The sequence below is a fragment of the Phyllostomus discolor genome, chromosome 2 (genome assembly GCF_004126475.2).
Source record: "Phyllostomus discolor isolate MPI-MPIP mPhyDis1 chromosome 2, mPhyDis1.pri.v3, whole genome shotgun sequence".
NCBI classification, from domain to species: Eukaryota; Metazoa; Chordata; class Mammalia; order Chiroptera; family Phyllostomidae; genus Phyllostomus; species Phyllostomus discolor.
In genome coordinates this window covers 195,922,184-195,943,362 of record NC_040904.2, presented here as the reverse complement: position 1 = coordinate 195,943,362, position 21,179 = coordinate 195,922,184, and the positions used below count along the sequence as shown (strand labels likewise).

Here is a 21,179-nt window from a genome sequence, read left to right as displayed (position 1 = left end):
CAAGGCCTGTCCCAAAACCAACAAAGGCTAGGGAGTTGACGACCAGGCTTCAGGCACACAGGCCCAGCCCCAAACAGAAAGGAAAAGGTCATAGATAAAGCATGAGGAAAGACCAGAGGAAAATGCTGCCCTTTCCTCGTCGTCACAGCAAAACTATTTTGGATGGTAGATATCCGCAAGTAGAATCACATGCTGCAGAATGCTAACTGTCATCGCCATGTGTGCTTCCCAGCCACCCCCGCCAGGACAGGGCAACCACCTCAGTGCCCAGAGGAATGGAACGGAGATGCAGAGTGGCAGGCAAAAGGTCCCCTCGTTGGGTGGTTGGTAGATACTTATAGCAGAGATGAGCAAGGGTTCCAAGTTGGGCTGGGACCGTCCCTGTTTATTTCTTTGGCATCATCATCATCCTATCCAGTCTAGCACTTTAGCATTATCAAAAATGTCCCAGATTGGACAATAAATCATAGAGTCACCTGTGGATCAGCAATGAGAACCAGTGAACTCAACAGCCATCAGACCTTTGGGCAGGAATGTGCAGTATCACCTTCCAGACCTTCATTCCTTCGGCCCATATGATAAATGTCCCACTCAGAGAAGCATTTCCAGGCATTTAAAAGCTCATCATATTACCTCTAAAAGTACCCATATCTCTAAGTCCCTCCTAACTCAAAACTTATGTGATTTTTTTTATCTTGATACTGTTCTTCCCTCCTCAAGATACCTCTATAAAACCTTCCTGCTATCAGTAATTAACTCCCTTCCCCCACACACTGATGAACCCTCGCTTTCTTTTAGTGGTGACTCAGCCCTCCCCTAAGGAATACTTGCACCATTTCCTATGATTCACTCCTCCCAACATATGTTAATTCAACAAGTATTTATTGGGGAACAACCGTGTGTCAGCAATGTGCTAAGAATTAAGGGTATACAGAAGAAATATCAGCCATCACACCATTTAGCCATTACACAGCTTTCAATTTCTTTGGAAACCAGAGAAATGATATCTAACATTCTAGACAGATGAATAACATCACAACGGAGGTGATTAATGTCCAAATGGGCAAGACTACTAAGCAATGCTCATTTGTTTGTTGCCTTCCCTTTCACTCATCAATAATTGACAGATTTTGCTCTGAGAGAAATAATCCTCCTGAGTCTCAGCCATATGTTTTCGGTAGAATTGACCCCACCACCAACTCCGGGACAGACCCAATTAGCTTGAGCCAATCAGCATATCCATCTGGCCCAAACAACTGGCTCTGGAATATGTTTGTAATGCAAGCAGAACCAATAAGATGCAAAGAGATGTTGACCAGGATTCCTGGAGAAAGCAGTCAATTTGCTTCAGGAAAGGAAGGCCAGGGTCAGCCAAGGGACCACTGAGTGAGTAAAATGAAGTGCATCCTGAAAAAGGATGAGTGGAAAGATGGAGAAATAGGGAATCCTTAAGGACATCATTTGAGCTGCTGGATCAAACCTTACCAGACCTACGTATTAGGCTTTCTGATGACATGGCTTATAAATTCCCTCTGTGATTCAAGCAAGTTTGAGTTGGGTTTTCTACAATGCAACCAAGAGTTCTCACTGATATCAGAAACCAGCAGAAGAGCTAATTCTGGGCTGGGGAGGCAGAAATGATGCCAAGGAAGAGAAGGAACTTGAGTTGAAATTTGGACATTGTGTGAGGGGATTTGCATATGGAAAAAGGACTGTGGGTAGCACAGAAAAGGAGGGATAAGATGGGAGAGAGTGGAAGGAAGAAAGTGCAGCCCAGGGAGACCAGCCTGCCTGTGCTGGCTGGAACTGCTCGCCACACTGCTGTTGACCTCACCATAGCGATCTCGATGGGCAACACAATATGTTCACATGGACTCATTATATCTTTAACAGTATAAAGAATGGCAAGAGTCCCTCTTGTTGGGAACCCTGAGAGAATGCCTTCCCCCTTTCTCAGTGGTGCTCCCTTTGGGAACAACTTCCATTCTCCAGAGAGACCAGGAAGTGCAATAAATGAGCAGCGACTGTCCATCTCCTCTGGGGCGGATGGGGGCTGCAGTCAACAGAATAAAGAAGCAAGTCTCCCATGTGCCCCTGTGACCACCTCCAGGTCACAGAAGGCAGGTTTCTTAAAGGCAGGGCTGTGGCTCTTCCTTCTAAGGGTCATCAATCCTTCATAAGAGAGATCTTATATCGGAAGGCAGGGTCCACTTTGAACATGAACAAGGGAGCTGTGAAATCTTCTACAGCACTTGTAATAAAGAACTTCAGCTAAACAACCCTTTCTTCTAACCAAATATTTCAAGGCACTACACTAACTGAGCTTCAGAGGGCCAGTGCGCCACCTGCTCGAGCCCCTCTCCCATGTCCCTGAGGTGGTCTCTGTGTCACCTTCACACAAACCACAACAGTGGTACCATTCCCTTTGGAAAGAAGTGAGAGCTCCTGATTGTCACAATAACTAGGGAGTACCACGACCATTTAGTGGATACAGGGTGGGATGCCGAACATGCTTCAATGAACACACTGGAAAGTCGCACCCGAGGAAAAACTATCCTTCCTGAAATTCGTTGGGCTCCAGCAAGAATCACTGCCTGGGGGCTCAGGGAGCTGAGGTCGAAACAACTGTGCTGCCCACACACAGGTCAGACCTGACATAAAGGCCAGTGTTAGCAATGATCACACCCATCACCTCCCCTCTCCCTCCCCCAGCAGACTCCGACTTGAGAGGTATTAACATAAAGCTTAAAGAAACTGGTTTATGCCCTGGCTGGCATAGCTTAGTGGATTGAGTGCGGGCTGCGAACCAAAGTGTCGCAGGTTCAATTCCCAGTCAGGGCACATGCCTGGGTTACAGGCCACAGCCCCCAGCAACCACACATTGAAGTTTCTCTCTCTGTCTCTCTCTCTCTCTCTCTCTCTCTGTCTCTCTCTCTGTCTCTCTTTCTTCCTCCCTTCCCTCTCTAAAATAAATAAATAAAATTTTTAAAAATTTTTTAAAAATTAATTACCTTTAAAAAAATGGTTTATGAGTAAAGGTTATTAAATTAGCTAAAATCTAGATCTTGAATCTGATATTAATGAGCTGATCAAAGACACTCAGGAAAAGATCCATCACTCTGATGATAAAAAGAGAATAGGGGAGTTGATTCTTTCGTGGGCTTCCAAAAATATCCAAAATCAGCCCACTGCCAAGAGTGCTATGAAAATAACCCATGAACCTAGAGTGGTCTGTGGGCTAGGGGATGGAGTGAACGGGGTCTTGGAGAAGCAAAGTGCATTAAAGTAAGGACTCGGGAGAAACTTGGCTTAAAAATCCCGTCTCTGCCATTTGCTCTCTGTGTGACCACGGATACATTATTAGCCTCTCTGAGACTCAGTTTCCTTTTTGGTAAAGTAAAACATAATAATCCAGAAGCAACAGTGACTTTCACAGACGGCTTGTGAGGATCAGCAATTACTCGGGAAAGACTTCTAATACAATGCCTGGCACATAATAGGTGTGCAATACTAATAATAATCGGATTTTACAGATGGTGCCTCTGGCCAGAGGAATTTGAATTGAGGGGGTTTGTGCAATCCAGTTTCCAGCATCCTCCCTTTTTTCCCAGAAAAACCTGGCTCCTGGGGCACTTTTTCCCTGTATGAGGCGAGAGCCTTGGTTTGGAACGTGTCCCCTCTACACAGCCAAAAGAGGCTTTTCCACAGCCGTGACCCTGTCACACACACCACTGTGGGCTGGCCCCGCCTGAGACTGCCTGTTCCTTCCCATAGCCCCTAGTCTGGAAGAAAAGGGATCATCAACCATGCTAATTAAATCTGCAGATGATAACAAACTGGGCGGTGCTGCAAACAGCACCAGAGAGGATGGGGAAATAAATGAGAAGGGACCTGGGGAGTTTAGAAAATATGGGACAGGAAATAACAAAATGAGATTCAATGCAGAAGAATGCAAGTAACTAACTGGGGGGAATAATCAGAAACATAGACACTGAGGGGAGAGGGCTGGAGAAAGGCTGAGGAGGTGAGGGGTTGGGGTAGGATGGATGACAGGTGGCAAAGGAGACAATGGTTAGCAAGAGGTGAGCAATAAGCAGGGGTGGAGAAGCCTGGAGGTGAGACCAAATGGAGAATATGCCTGCCATGGCTGTGTTAGAGCCCCAGGTCCCTTCTGGTGAGGCTGGGTAGCACTCTCCAGGACTCAAGCTCAAGTCACACTGTCTCCAAGAAGCCCTCTGGACTCCTAAAGCACATCACCAGTCTCTCTTGTCACTCATCTGTGACCTGCAGCACCGTGTCTGACTGTAGGCACCTTTCCAAGTCTGCTGCCTTGTCTCCAGGGAGACAGGGAACCAACACCAGCACCGCGGCATTCCTCCCGGCTTCGCCACAGGACAAGGAGAAGAACTCTCTCCTTCAACTTGAGGCCTAGTGCAACTTGTAGTGCCTAGTGCAAGGGGCCCCTGAATCAAATGCATCACGTCTGTTTAACCCCCACGGAGATCAGAACACACACCAGAGGTGGCTCAGGGTTCAGGGGGAAAAGAATGGAAAATGCGTGCAGGGAGCACGATGAAGCATGTGCCCCCTGGTGTGACAATGACTCTTCTGACTTAGCCGTGACACAGAAAGTGGCTCCTCCAGTGGTCTCCCTGAGACACCTGCCCCCTTTCAGCTAAAAACTTCATAATTAATCATCACAATCAATAGCAATCAGGAGAATAAGGTGAAACTCATTCTCGGGGAACTTGAGTACGGATCACTGGCCCTGGAGAGGAATTAACTATTGCAGGGGCCATTGTCATGCCACGTTCCTCCAAGGAAAGGCGGGAGCCCCTCCTAAGCAACAGTTCTCACTAAATGCACATGTCTTAAGGAATGAAAGAAGCAAATACCAAAACTTGCTTTGAAGCTCAGCTATTTTGGGATTAGGGACAATAGGAGTGGAAATATCGGGTTGGCCAAAAAGTCTGTTTTGTTTTTTTCCATAAAATAAAAGACATGTTTTTCATTTGCACTAATAACTTTATTGATTTGGATATTTTGAGTAGGTTGGCTACCTCCCGTATGGTAGAACATTGATTGTTCTCAATTAATGCCTCGATTTGATCGCTATCAACTTCAACTGGTCTACCCAACTGTGGGGTATCATCCAGAGAGAAGAAATCTCCAGCAGAAAACTTCACAAACCACTTTTGACACATTTGATCAGTCACAACACCTTCTCTATACACTGCACAAACCCTTTTTTGTGTTTTATTTGTGTTTTTACTTCTCTTGAAATAATAAAGCATAATACGCCAAAAATGTCATGTATTTCCTTCCATCTTCAGTATTTAAATGGCTACAGAAATTCACCAATTCTGAAAAGTTGTTTTAAATGCACTCTGGTATGACAGCTGTCACCACGCAATCTAACAACAGTGTTTCTGATGAAGTTAAAGACAACTAAGCACTACTAGAGCCATCTCTGGAAGAAAAAAAAAGATGAACTTTTTGGCCAACCCAATAAAAACCCAAACATGCTGAAAAATCCCCCCTCAGAGCGGCCGATGAATGGAGGCATGTCTAGAGTACCTTCTGTCCATAGTAGTTTCCTTAAATCCCAAGCCAACAGGACACTCCACTGTTCTGAGAGTTCTCTGAAGAAAGGGAACCCACAGTCTTCCCTGCTCATCTGTACCCACACTACTCCAGCACTGCTCAGCCCCCCAGGGTAGGGAGACAAAGGGACAAGCTGATGAGACATGGAGACCCAGGTCCAGGTGCCAGCTCTGCACTTCCCATCTGTGGTACATTAGGAATGTCACACCTGAGCCTCCCTCTGCCCCTGCTTTCTGCTTACCTTCCTGCAGAATTCTCTTCACCCTTCAGCCCAAAGACCTGGCCTTCAGGCCACTCTGCAACAATGGTCTGCAAAGCTCCAGCCTCCTGGGGAAACCCAGGAGGGCAGAGAGCCAGAGCGCAGAGAGTCACAGAGATTCTCACCACCTACATAGAACCGTATTTCTTCTCCTCTTCTTTCCCCAAGGCTCCGTCCCTGTCCTCACACTCTGAAACTCGAAAGGATCAAAGGTCCTGCTCGGGGTGAGGGCACTTTCTGCTGGATGAGAGATGCAGCAGGGACCAGCCGGCAGTGGTAATCACTGACCTCCAGACCTTACCCTAACCAAGGTGGCCGCACACAGCCGTGCAGGTCATGGTGCTGCACAAAGATGCTGCATTAAGGGGAAACCAACCATAGAGAAGGTATATCTTAGAGTTTGTGTATTTACTATGACAGCTTTCTAGCAGATGGCAGTAAAGTGTCTTCATCTAGCAAAATCATCATATTAAGAAGATTTTCCAAAAATAAAATTAAGACATCTTGAGAGAGACCTATTTCTAATTTGTGCCGTATGGCACAAAGATACCAGAGGGGCCAGCTGGGGTCCCGGTCTGAACCCCAGATGCCCACCCACAGGAAAACAGCCAGAGATAAAGGACAGCAGCACCTGGGGTCCTTTCCATGGCCCAAAAGCAAGACCTGGTGTATAATACATGGGTTGTAAATGGCTAGGGGGCCAAAGTAGAGCCCCTCCAAGGGATACTTACATTTATAAGGGCTCAAGTAGAATATTGATTTCTTTTTTTATTAAATTTTTTAAAAGATTTTATTTATTTATTTTTAGAAAGGGAAGGGAGGGAGAAAGAGAGAGAGAGAGAGAAACATCAATATGCGGTTGCTGGGGGCCGTGGCCTGCAACCCAGGCGTGTGCCCTTACTGGGAATCGAACCTGCGACACTTTGGTTCGCAGCCCGTGCTCAATCCACTGAGCTACGCCAGCCAGGGCAGAATATTGATTTCTTAAAGACTGGCTCCTGTCTTGCTGATCAAGCATGTAGGCCCCAGCACAGGGCCTAGAGTAGAGTAAGCACTCCAAAAGGTTCACTGGGACAAAGAGAACCAAGGGAGGGATTTCAGAACCTACCAGTGGGTGGTGGAAGATTCCAGGTATCCTAAGTCCTAGCCCTGGCTGCAAAGCTCAGAGTATCCCACTGAGAATATCTTCCACCTGCCTTGCACACAGGACATGCTTATGAAGCCTCGTGTGTGTTTGAGACCAGAGAAAGTTGGAAATGTACAATCTTCTAAGCTCGTTTTATTCATCCTACATTCAAGAGAAGCAGTCCAGAAACCAGTCCCAGGTTGTCAGGCAGCTTTAAGCAAGTCCAGGTAAATGAGCTAGGAGCAAAATAGGTTTTTGGTTCTCCCTCTCCTGGTACCCGGCTGTTTCTGGGAGCTCCCTGTAGGACCCTCCACCTGCTTCTGTCTTGTTCTGAAGGGTCTGTCTCACAAGCATTCCCACCTGGCTTACCTGTCATTGAACCCAAATTCTGTCCAGCTAAGGGACGTCCTGGGATGTCCTCAGGTTACCTCACTGGGAGACTATCCAGTGACTAGCTGGTCAGTCGATGACAAAGCAATGCTTCTGGGGCATGAAAGGCTGGTGAAGATCTGATCCCACCCAGCCGAATGCTCTATCCCACCATGACTCACACAGACCTCGGGCCCACGATAGGGCAAACGGGAGAGAGGATGGAGGTCCAGGAGCCTTTCTGAAGAGGCTCATTTACAATATCTAGGTGATGGCTGCACAACACTGCAACAATACTGAAGACCATGGGATTTGGAAGACCACTGGACTTTGGAAGGGTGAATTTTATGGTAAAGACTTATATTTCAGCCCTGGCTGGCATAGCTCAGTGGATTGAGCACGGGCTGTGAACTAAAGTGTCGCAGGTTCGATTCCCAGTCAAGGTACATGCCTGGGCTGCAGGCCATGACCCCCAGCAACCGCACATTGATGTTTCTCTCTCTCTCTTTCTCCCTCCCTTCCCTCTCTAAAAAATAAATAAATAAAATCTTTAAAAAAAAGAATTATATTTCATTCTGTTAAAAAATCATGCTGCCTAGAACTCCATGTCTACCCACAGAGAAGGCCAGCCCTGTCAGGGGTCTGGACAAGCTTCCTAAAGGTCCTTTTCCCAGGAAAGGGATGTGCCCGTGCACCTGGGAAGAAGCATAGTATAATGAAAAGGAACAGGTTCCAGAAACAGACAGCCTTACAAATCTGTCTGGGTGACCTTGGTGGTGACTTAACCCCTCTGAGCCCTGCTCCACAGAATGGAGGAAATGGGATCCTTCGTGGGGCCGTTGGGAAGAGTCGGTGTGAAGAAGGGCGGGAAACACAGCCCACTAGGGCACGCATATGACAGGTGAACGACCTTCTTTGTTATTTCCTTTGGTGACAGGCTACTGTTTACACGAGGGGATGGGGGGCTTTTTGTTTTTCAATATTTGGTAACCTGGGCTGGACAGCAAGTAACTGATTTCTGTGTGGCTGTAAATGAGTAAGACCAGACAAAGGAGACAAAGCGAGGGAGCAAGGACTGAGGAATTCCACCAGGGTCAGAACTGTGTCATTTTTGCCTAAAAGTGCCTAAATCGCTTTCTTTCTCTCTCATGAAACCTGGTGACCCCAGGCTCCTGAATTCTGACCTGTGTTGTTCCCTGGCTTCTTCTCTAGGCTGCTGACTCTGGACAACTTTGGGATTGCTGTACAGGTGACAAAAACCTGGGACTCTGTGGGCAAATACTGTCCAACTACGAGCTTTGTTCCGTGTGCCAGCTGCATTCACCTCCCTGACCATATCCCTGACCCATCCCTGACCCATCCCTGACTCACGGGAGGGACTGGGCTTGGGGCCCACCCAGCATGTGAGGGAAGGCCAAGCAGAGTCTGCTCAGAGCTTGAGGGAGGCCAGAGGAGCATGTCCTGTAGATTAGGAATGGTCTGAGTGGGAGCTTCATCAATACATCAGGACAGATGAGGTGTTTCCGTCCATCACTGAAGAGGCATGTCATGCCAGTGAGTCCTGCCTGAGCTGGTGGTGCTGCCTGGGAGACATTCAGCACTTGAAGAAGAAGCTCCTTGCTCAAGGGTGGTGAAGCATTTTGGAATGATTCTGCAGGTGGCCAGAGCATGTGTGAGAAACTACATGGGGAACTGCAAAGCCAGTCAGGGCTCCGTGACATCCTCACAGGCTTCTCAAGAGGCCTCTCAGTGCCCCCAGGCACCAGCCTCCGCTGTGGAGTGTGCCCTGCCTCCACCCTAACCAAGGGACCTCCACAGAAGCCCAGATCTCCCATCTATGTGCTCAGGGAGATGGGGAGAGAGCCCCGAGGCTCAGTGCTCTCACACATCCCTCCCAGTGTGAACGAGAAGGGCCTCACTGAGAGGAACCAGACACACACCCTGCCTCAAGCCCCTTACTGACCGAGGAACCCTACAAGAGGTTAAAAAATAAGACTGGGAGTTGGCGGGGTGCAGGGGGTGCTGCAGAAAATTTTAAAAAGGGGAGCTTTTGGGAAGGAGCTTGAACTTTGCAGCCCTTTCCCCAAAGAGCTAGGTCATGGAGTCAGTGTCCTAGAGCTCAGGTGGCAACTGGGGAAGAGAGGCGGGGCTTGGCGCTGATTTGCCCTTCACTGGCTGGTTGAGCTTAGATAAGTCCTCTCCTTTCCCTCACTTCTCTTCACTTCTGCAGTCAAGGGTGGGGTGAGGTGTTGTCTGCTTCTTTGATGCTTTACACTGAATCCACACAATCCCCTGTCATAATAACAACATTGTCCTTGCTTGACCTCTGGCCTTGGCCTCTCTCCCCTTCTCAGCTCTGCTGTGCACCTCTGGGCACACAGCTTCCTCCCAGCACTTCATACCTACCTGCCAGGCTTCTGGACATCTCACTTCCCAGGCAAAGCCTCGCACACGGCTCCAAAGCTCTCCCCAGCGAGCTCTCTCATTTTTCTTTCTCTGAATTCTGTGTGTTCATTGCACACACAAATCCAGAAAGCTCCTGAGAATAAGGTTCATGTCTGTTTTCTACTCAGAACCTTTCCTGGCTGGCCCATTATCTAGAACAGGGGTCAGCAAACCTTTTCTATAAAAAAGCAGATGGTATAAATTTTAGGCTTTGCAGGCCACGTAGTCACTGTCATGACTACTCATCTCTGCGGTTGAATTGCACAAGTAGCATAGACAATACGTAGAGAAATGAGCATCACTGGATTCCAGTACAGTTTTATTTACAAAATAGATGGTGGACTGGCTGTGGCCTGCAGGACAGAGTTTGCCAACCCTTGATCTAGAGCAGACCTTACTGATAGTCACACCTCCCCCTGCCTTCTCTCATTGCTATGATTGTTTACCTGTCTTTCTGTTATACTGGACTGTGAGCTCGAAAGAGAGCTCTGTATTTTTCATTCTTCAATTCCAGTCTAATATTATGCCTTACATATTGTAGGTACCCCAAAAATGTTTGTCCCATTAATGCTCCGGTCTGCTGGTACATGTTTCACATCTCACGCATGACCTAAGGAGATCAGCACCAGGACAGACTGTGAGCTATCATGAGGCAGACAGGCCCCAGTGGGAGGATGGCCCAGGGCTGACACTCAGCCACAGGAGTTCACACCATACCTGCCAGAGAATGCAGGGGCAGGCAAACTGGCCTGCTGTCCTCGGCAGTGCTCTTGGAGGGAGCTCCATTCTGCTACATCAAAGGGCAAATCTCCTGATCAAAAGTTTGAACCAGACACTCCACCTCCTGGATCCATTTCTCCACCTCCCACGCTAACCATCCCCGACTAACAGCCCTCTGGGGACCGGAATCAACCGTGGAAGGCAGACATCTGCGGGGCTCCCAGTCCCTTTCATCTGAACCTGCAGCCTAACATCTACTTCTAACACAGTCACTACACTGCACAGGTACAAGACAGCATCCAGACACATCGGGCCACCTGCGTCACAACACCCTCGTGATCGAGTGTGACGATCCCCATTCTAGAGAAGAACAGAATGAGCTTGGAGATGCTGTGACTTGCTCAGAATCACTGCAGTAAGCAGTACAATGAGACCTAGGACAATGGCCACCATAAAAAACCCGATGTGACCTAGGCTGTACCTAGAATGACAGAGAGGAAGACTGCCCTCTCTTCTCACTGATGCATGTCAAGGGGGCAACAGAATCGGAGCCTCTTATGAGGAGAGCAATGAGAAAAGAAAAAGAACTCAAGGCCACATCTGATGAAAAATGGGTGAAGGGGTTTGACTGATTAGAGAGAAGTCCAGGGCAAAATGTCAAGGAGGGATCATGGTACCTGGCTTGGGCAGGGCCAAGGTCAGCTAAGAAGTAAATATTCCTCTTAGTCCACTGCCTGCCTATGGCCCAAACAACAGTCAAAATCATGTTCTAAAATATGAATAGGTTCTTGAAGCATTGTTTTATTTATTTTACCTGCCTTTTACAATAAGACAGTAAATAAACATGCCTTCATCAATTCCCATTTTAAAGTAAAGAGCAAATGGTTATTATGAGTTAAATAGTACCCCTGAAATTTATGTGCACCTGGAACCTGAGACCTGTGCACATGAATGTGACCTGATTTGGAAATAGGGTGGTTGTGGATATAATCAGTTAAATGAAGTCCTAATGGATAGGGCAGGTCCTAAACCCCATGACTGGAAACCTTGTAAGAGGAAAGGATCTACAGAGAAGAAGGCAATGTCAAGACAGAGGCAGAGACTGGGGGGATGTGCTGCCAGCCAAGGAATGCCACACACAGACTGCTGGCCACCACCAGAAGCGAGGAGAGAGCCGTGGGATGATTCTCCCTCGGGGCTCCTAGACCTTACCAACCCTGCCAGCCCCTGAATTTGGATTGCTGGCCTCCAGAGCTATGAGAGAAAAAATGTCTGTTATTTCAAGCCAACACATTTGAGGACATTTTTAATGGCAGCCTTAGGAAATGAATACAGTTATTAACTTAGAAACAATAATCTGCACATTTCATGGAGAGGCAGTAGAATGAGGTGGTTAAGAACATGTAATATGAAGCAAGAATGCCTGGGTTCAAATCCTCAGCCAGACCATTCCCCAGGTGTGTGGCCTTGGGCAAGTTATGTAACTTTCTTATGCCCCAGTTCCCCCCTCTACAAAATAATACAAGTATCTATCTCATAAGATTGTTGTTGGGATTCAGTATGTTAATACACGTAAAGCACTAAGAACAGAGTCTGTGTCAAGAAAGAGACACTAAAAATTATAGCTATTACTATAAGCTAAAGCAGACCAGAGAGTTGGGAGTTTCTATTTTGCTGTAATTACTAATGTGATAGCGGACAGTAATTATGGCTCTCTGTCTATTAAGTGTGAAGCACTGTACCAACAAGGTTATGTTTGATGTATTTTCTCTCTAGTTCTTACAATAACTCTGTAAGGGATATAGAATAATTCTTACTTTATAGAGGAAGGAATTGAGGCTCAGAGAGGTGGACTAACTTGTTCAGGATCACTGAGTAAGAAGTGATGTAATCAAGATTTACACTCAGTTCTGTCTGATTTTAATGCACTTCCTATCAGGCTGCCCCTTGGGCAGGAACCAATTCTGTTCCCCACCATACTGCCAGCCCTAGCACAAGGCCTGGATAATAGTAAGTGTGCCTCAAACATTTAATGAATTGATGATTCATTACAATGTGAATTTAGCATTGCTGACTTTCTCCTAAGCATGGTCCACACAGCATAGAAACAAGTACCCAACATCAACAAAGCTAGACAGTGGTCCTTACATGAGCCTGCAGATTTATGGGAATATCACACTTCATGCTGATTTATATAGCACCCTATGTGAACATAGAAACTTGCTGGAAATTGTGCATTTTGTTAAAGAGAAGCCAGAGAAGGTGGCTCTGAGATTTGGCACTTTCCTGAAGAAACACACTGTCTAATAACTTCATTAAAATCTCAATTGTCATGGCAGATAGAGCAGAGGGTAAAAGCATGCTTTCTAAAATTTGATCTTGAAGTCAGTTGCTAATTATGTTCTGTTCAAGCTTAAAATTTGGTTGGGAGAAAGAAATTGGAATTGGCCATTGGTAACATCAAAAGTGGGATGTTGGTGCATCCACAAGCATGGAGGACCTACAAGAACATAACAGTGTCTCCTCATTCTTCTCCATCAAAAACATGGCTTAGTATCAATGCTGTTTGCATTCCCTGCTTCCAGGTTGGAAGATGAAGCAAAAGGAAGGGAGCAGGGTCAGGACCAAAGTGAAGCTGAGTCCATATCAATAATTCCCCCTTCAAATAATCAAAACAGCAGATGAAGCTGCAGGAAGATAAAGAAGAGTTGACTACAGCTAAACATGAGAAACAAAGCTAATTTCAGAAGTCCTCATGTTTTCTGGTGGAAGAAAAAGATAGAAGAAAAAGTGTAAATGGGGAAGTGACTGAGTATCTATAGCTCAGATACAGATCAGAAGAGAAAAAATAATCTCAGGAGCTATATGGCCATAAACGGAGCCCTTTCCAGATACAAGGCCAATGTAAAGAAGTCCTAGGTAACAGGGATAAAATATGCCATCCCTACCCTCCAGGAGCTTACTGTCTATTGGAAACCAGACATAAAAACAAAGTATTACAACATTTTCAAGGTACAATAGAAGTGGGGAGGAAGAAACCTAGGAGTCAAGGAAGACTTCACAGAAAAGAGTGTGTTTGAGCTAAGACCAACACATTGAGGGAGGTAAGACCATTTCAAGTGGAGGGAAGAGCAAGGGCAAGGAGGGTCTGGAGGCAAGAAGGAGCAGGGCAAGTGACCCGATATGACTGGAGCCTATGGCGTGTGCCTGGAGTCCAGTCAGAGAGTGCAGAGACTTACTGGAGATAAAGCAAAGACATAGACAAGAGACCTGCTATTACATGCTTAAGGGGTGTGAACTTCTTCTTAGGTGTTTAGGAGCCATTGAAAAAATTTAAACAAGGGATTGACTTGATCATATTTGCATTTACAAAGGCCAATTTGATACAGCATGAAGATGGTTGGGGTGGCAGGGGCAAATCTAGGGGCCAGGTAAGAAATACTGCAATAATGCAAGGGGAGATGATGAGTGCTGGAATTAGGATGGTGGCAATGGGGGAGGAGAGGTGGAAACAGATATGGGAAATGGGACTGACATGACTTGGTATCCAAATGGATGTGAGGGGAGGGAAAAATCTGAGGGAGCCTTTCAGATTCTGGCGTGACTGAGGAGAGTGGGTTAGGACAGCCCTCAAGACAGGGAATCAGGAAGGTACACGATTGAAGAGAAGATGCTGAGCTTATTTATGAACATGATGAGTTTGAGATTTTCTGGACATCCTGCCATTTGTAGTCAGGAGACAGATATAAGAGCTTGGAGCACATGGTGTAAGTACAGGTTAAATAAGAATACTTGAGAGTCATCATATGTAGGTAGATAATAACTTAGAGATGGTGACATGGGTGAAATTGCCCAGAAAGAGTGTTTAAAGAGAAGAGTAAAGGAAAGTAAAAAGGGAAAAGAAAGCTGAAGACAGAACTCAGAACACAGATACTTCAATAGTAAATAAAGAAGAAAGAAAAAAATGAAAGAATAAGAAGGATGCCCATAGAAGCAGAAGAAATGCTGGGGGAAATCACATTACAGACCCTGGAAACCTTAGGAAGGGAAATATCAAGTAGGAAGAAGTGGTCAAAATGTGTCAAATGCAAAAAAGAAAGATCAAGTTTTTAAAGGATTGAAATGGTCTTTTAGTTCCACTGAATATAAATACCAAACAAAATTAGACAATAGGAAGCAGATTAGCATTGTCCCTAGAATTGAGTAGATGTCTGATAAATGACGGATGGATGGATGGATGGATGGATGAATGGGATACTGACTACCACCAATTGAACCCACTGTCTGCATAGTGGATTATATTTGTGACAGTTCTATCCAGAGGCAGAGAGTTGGACAAAGGTGAAAGTAGGGAAAAAGAGAAATTATACAGTCCACAGAATAACCAGAAAAAAACGCATAGCTATTTTACCAGGAAGGGTCTTTCAAAGGTCATCCCATCGATCCCCCTGCCTCTGGCAGTATGTCAAGGGCAATTTTTAATGCACGCTATTGATAACATAAAGACACCCACATATGCATGCATCTAAATCAGACTTTCCAGAAAGAAGGGAGGAGTAAGTTTGCATTTACCCTACCACCTCTTGCATCTGGCGGGGGGAATGGAAAAACTCGTCATCAGCATAGCTGCTGCCCCTGGAGCCAATAGCACAACCAGAGAGCCAAGTCTCTGTGAAATGCATCAGATCAAACTCAATGATCAATAATAAAATCAACAGCCTTTACAAAGCCAAAGGGGTTGAAATCAGAAGGGGCAATCTGTAATTTCTCCTGGGACCATACAGCACACTCATTTTCAAAAGATTTATAGCTTTAACCAATTCTCTGGATGCAGGACAGACCTTTTGACTAGGTCAGAGGCCAGGGTCAGGGCAGTAATGTTCTAAAAATTAGAAGGGCCCGTGGACCCTACACCATGCCCCCCTAGTCCGGCCAACTCTAATAAGGGAAATGCAAACCACTTACAAGGGTTAACCAATCAAACCAGAAAACCTAACAGCCATACAGTTCATCTGGAAGAATGTTCCTTTATTAAACAAACAATGTGTCTGGAACACTTCTGGTCTCATTGTTCCATTCCAGGCTAGAGACTGAAGCTATAGAAAGAAATGAACAATTTCAATAATGCTCATCCTAGGCTGACTCTACTGGCACATAGAGACTTGCTGGCTGGGGCTGAGAACTGAATTAACTCTTTCGGGCTATGGTTGAAGGTGAGGGATGGGGCAGGGCGGGATGGATGACTAGGGAGGCAGAAAAAGAGACTTTGAAGTGTAAATAACTATTGAAAGAGGAAGGCTGAAGGGCACTGAGAACAAATGTGGAGTCTTCAAGGGTCTTTAAGAATGGGAAGGAGAGGAAGAGGCAAAAAAACATCTCATAGTGAGGTTTATGACAACAACACAGACCCTGGCCCATGTCAACTCAGCCACTGCAGGGACCACCTCTCCTGTGGTCTGAAAGAAATGATGCCTCTCATCCACTTAAGCATCCATCCTAGTATACCAGGAGGAGGCGGACATACAACGTTAGGTGTCTGGTCTACATTTCACAAAAGGGAAACTCAAGTTTGAAGTGATTCCCTGAGACAGCTTGACTTCAGAACCTTCTGTCTGCTCTCGCTCCTCCACTTTGCAGGGAAGGGAACTTGGAGAGCCACGGCCTTCACGGTAGCTTCAAACAAAAAAACTATGATCCGCACTCCTCCCCACAAGCATGGCGTAGGGACAGTGCCAGCCTCAGGTCCTGGCCCACTGGCTAGACAGAGGACATTCACAGTTTGGTCAGACATCAGAGGCATTAGTGGCCAAAGGACCAGGGCCATGTGACAGGTCTTCTTGTCCCAGGTTCAGAGGAAACCAACATCAAAGGTAGGAGAGGCATTAGCTGGGTGGTCTGAGAGAGCAATTAGGGAGGAGCAAAGGAATAAAGGAAAGGCGAGCGCCCAAACAGAGCCACAGACAGAGCGGTCTTTGTTGTCCTGACTCAAAACCCAGAAGCGGACGAAGGCCCCAAGAGAAAAGGCAAGACCTTGCTCAAACTAGGGCCGGGTGCATTGCCTAGTCCTGTCTGGGGAGTGCTGTCCACTGGAGAGATGATAGGCAGGAAGGAGGGCAGAAGAGAGACAAAGGGGAAATTCTCAAAAAGAGGATGAGGTTAAAATCTAGATAGGGAGACCCAGAAAGCAGAGAAGGGTATATGCAGACAGATGCCTCCCTGTGGCCTCCTGCCAGGGTTCTGCATGAACCCCATATCATTCGAGAGTGTTAAGTGCCTGCCACACACCTTGCTGGAAGCCACTAGCACACACAGCTTGGCGGAGGAAGCCAAAAATCTCAGAGTGGCTCTGTTTTCCCTTCCCCAGCTTCCTGTCGGTCCCCAGCGAGGGTGCTGAAAACTGAGCTCAATTGAATATTTGGGGCTCACATGCAAAGCCTGTGCTTACTCCAGTAAAACTAGGTTCACCCAGAAAGAAGACACATCCCCCAGATCCCCCTACTCTGTGGCTGAACCAGACCTGGAGATGCTTTCTGCCTTGGAGCTTACTGAGCTTACTGATAAAATTGTGCAGCCACTCTGCACAAACACTCATGGAAATGTGACGTAGCTGTCTGTTTAATCCTGGGTAATTTCTCTTGCTCGGTCCTTTATGCCATCGATTGGAAAGAGCACAAACACTTGGGTGGGTTTCGATATGTGTGTGTGTTGGATGCCTGCTCAGCTATCAGGTCTCTGGCTATTTCGCAGGATACTCTCCAAGCCTGCAGAAGAGGCCCCATGGGGAAGCCGTGTGGGGACTGAGCTCAGCACTCCAGTCTTTATTTCAAGTCCCTGCTCTTCCATTGCCTGGAATTGGAGCCTTGGCAAGACATGCCTGTCTGGGCCTCGGTGTCGCAATGATATCAGAAGTTTGAATACAATGACTGATGGCATAGGTCATCTCTACCTCTGACATTTTCTGGGGGGTTTTAATGTACTTTAAACAGTGTCAGGTATTTGTAATTTAGCAATTACAATAGCAAACAGAGATTGACCGTGGCCTCTTACCTAATCCAAAGGTTTGAGCTCTGGTACACCGTGCCTGCATCCGGAGAACTGATTAAGGCTGCGAATCTCACAAAGATGGGTGCACTGTAATAGCCCCAGGAGAAGTTACAGGATTGTTCTTTCTGAATTTCAACCCCTACATTGCAGACACTTCTCTAAACCCTTTCCATGCATTATTTAACTTAATCCTAACACCAGCCCTGGTAAGTATATATAATAATAATCCCCATTTTATAAAGAAACTGAGGCACAGAAAAATGAGAACATATGTGGCCCAAGGTCACACAGCTAGTGAGAATGGAAATAGAAAACCCAGGCATCTACCTCCAGATCCTGGCCGCTTAACTCTGACAGTCCACGGCCCCACCAGCAGGGAATCAAGGGAAGGGCATTTCGAATCTGGGCCTCTCACCAGTCGAGGTGCCAGGCAACACTAGGTCACGGCCAATGTGGGCAGTGATTCCAGCTGCTGCCTCAAGGGCATTGTAAAACTCATGAGAGAAGAGGATGAAATTACTAGCGTCCATTCAGAGGACACGGGCAGCTTCCGTTTCAGAGGTGTCTTGCTCACCCGATCCACCTGACCAGCCTCCTCCGCACTGAATACCAAGTGCAGACCTGGAGGCCTGTCCTTTCACCCCTTCCCTGCCACTCCTTCCTGCTGCTGTAACTGCAAATGATCTCCTGATGAAGAGCAATCACGATGAAATGGCAAGGTGGCCCAAAGGCAAGGTCAGATCGCTAGGCCGAGAGGCCATCTTTGTGTCCTGGCCCAGAACGGCTCACACTTCCTGCCCCAGTTCAAAGCCGGTGAGCAGACAAGGGCAGCGCCTATACCAGGAAGCTCAGCCTGCTGCGTGACAGTAGTACACGTGGGAAAGAAGCAACAATCACTGAGGTCCTTCTCTCCAGCCCATGACCTAAGACAACACACTGGGTCTGCAGATTGCTCTTAGGTCATCTAGCGAGAAAATGGACCAAACAAAAATGAAGGGAAGCCAGCAGACAGACCCACAGACCCATTCTTTCCTCCCAGCATGGTAAAGGAGGACAAACACCGTGCCAGGGCAGGGCTGCTAATGAAGAATACAGGGATCGCACGGCACAAACACCACCTTCCCATCCACCACCACCATGTTCAAAATCTGGTTCTGATTTGCTACAGCATCCATCGCCTGAATCCACCAGAAAGCATTACATTCTTGCTCAACTATTTCATCTCCCTCTGGTCCAGCCTGCTCTGGCCTCACGTCAGGTTAATATTCCTATTCTGTGGAAGCCGGATGAAATTGCCTTTGGTGGGGTTGACCTCTCCAGTTGGCCCCGGTTGCCTGGAAGTCAGTGGCAGCCACCACCCCTTCCCCACCCCTGGGGTCTGAAAGTGTAAACATTCAGGGTGGCCCCTGACTCATATAGAAAGTTATTAGGAAGGAGTGAGGCTTTACAAGGTGTCAGAGCTTTCACCAAGCTTTTGGGTTGGGTGAGCTGATCTCGGGAGTTTGCAGAAAGAGAGCAGCTGAATGGAAAATGCACTATCAACACAGGTTACGTCTAAGGTTCGTGCTTACTAACCAATGAGCACGGCTGTGCAAAAGGAGGTGACTATAAGAACAAGAACAGATGATAAGTAATATTTAATGAGCAACTTACCATATGTTAGGCACTATAATATGGACTTTAAGTGCATTTATTATCTCATTTAATTCTCCCAACAAACCCAGCAAGTAGACACTACTGTTTTTCCCACTTTAAAGATTTAAAAAAAGTGAGGCTGGGAAAGGTTTGGTAACATGTTCAGGGCAACAGTAAGTGGCAGAGCCAAGATTTGAACCCAGATAGTATAAATCTAGAATCTAAGTCCTTCACCTGATTCACAGGTGAGCAATACTACCAGCATGGCCTGAGTTCTTTGGAATGTTCCTCAGAACCATACAATCCTTAATAAGTGACAATGGAAATGATTCTGAGGGCTGTCCATAGCTAATAAAACTCCTGAGCTAGTATAGCCTAGCCTCCACCTGGCTCCCAGACTCTAATCACAAATCAACACACACTCACTAACGGGGCATTAGTCTATTAGTGTATCGACCAGAAATAACTGCAGGTCCTAACACCACCTGTGCCCAGATGCCTGGAGTGGGCAAGAGGACTCTGAGTAAAGCCCTGACCTAGAATTCAGGACCTCAATTCTAGGAGGAGAGGCCTAAACAGGGAGACAGAGAACCTCTCTCAGGCCCATCCCAGCCTACAAATCTAAGTCACTCTGACCCTCCCAAGAAAGTAATAAAGCAGAGAGGAGAAGACTCAACAGATATTTGTATACTTATGTTCATAGCAGCATTATTCACACTAGCCAAAAAGTAGAAGCCACCCAGGTACCCACTGACAGATGGATTGATAAACAAACTGTGATATATACATACAATGGAATATTATTCAGCCTTTAAAAGGCAGTGACTTCTGACACATCTATATTACAGATGAATGTTAGAGCATTATACTCAGTGAAATAAAGGATACAAAATACAGTCATAAAAATACAAACATTGCCCTGGCTGGCGTAGCTCAGTGGATTGAACACAGGCTGCGAACCAAAGTGTCGCAGGTTCGATTCCCAGCCAGGGTACATGCCTGGGTTGCAGGTCATGGATTGATGTTTCTCTCTCTCTCTATCTCCCTCCCTTCCCTCTCTAAAAATAAATAAATAAAATCTTTAAAAAAAGAAAAATATAAACATTGTATGCTTCTGCTTATACCAGGTACCTAGAGAAGTCAGATTCATAGAGACAGAAAGCAGAATGGTGGTTGCAGGAACTGGAGGTAGACAGATGGGGAGAACGGGGAGCTAGTGTTTAATGGTTACAGGATTTCAGTTGGGGAGGATAAAAATGTTTAGAAATGGATGGTTGTCATGGTTGCACAACAATGTGGATGTACTTAATGCCACTGAACTGTACACTTAAAAAGTGTTTAGAACAATAAATTTTGTTATTTAAAATTGTATGTATAATGTTACATATATACATATAAATACATGATTCAAAATACATCCATCTAACCACAAAAAATTACAATAAATGTTATACCTCTTGAATCTAATAACAGTTAAGAATTAGGCTTGAATCTCGGGGTGGAGGAAGAAAAAAGAATAAACAATAATAAACCCACAGATGAAAAGCAGCTACATTCACTAGCCTCAAACCCCAATGAAAGGTAATGATGGATTCATTGTGATATGGGAAAGTGAAAGTTAAATCTTCTAATATTAAATTATTTAAGTAAGTAACCCTAAACGTACATAGCAGCACCCTAAGTAAAAATGTATGATTCGAGGCAGATCACTCATAAAGGGGCCCTGAGACCGACCCTGGAAACCTGCTGCTTCCTTGAGGGGGACTGACATTCCCGGGCCAGCCCCATTCCTCTGCAGGACGTTGCCACCAGCGTCCAGAGAAATGGGGATGGCTGTCCCAGAAGGCCCACGTCCTTGTTCATGCCGTCTTGGCAATGAGGAAAGTGCAGAACATGAGACGTACTCGGGCATATGTACTAGACTTACCATGTCCGTATCTCTTAAATGAAAAAAAGTAGCTGACCATATTGCTGAGT

At 46.2% G+C, this 21,179-nt stretch overlaps 1 protein-coding gene across 7 annotated transcripts in view; it reads right to left on the bottom strand.

The window, feature by feature from the left end:
* The window catches only part of ANO2 (anoctamin 2), a 318,934-nt gene that overhangs the window by 251,473 nt on the left and 46,282 nt on the right, over positions 1 to 21,179 (bottom strand). The gene's annotated exons all lie outside the window — the stretch shown is intronic.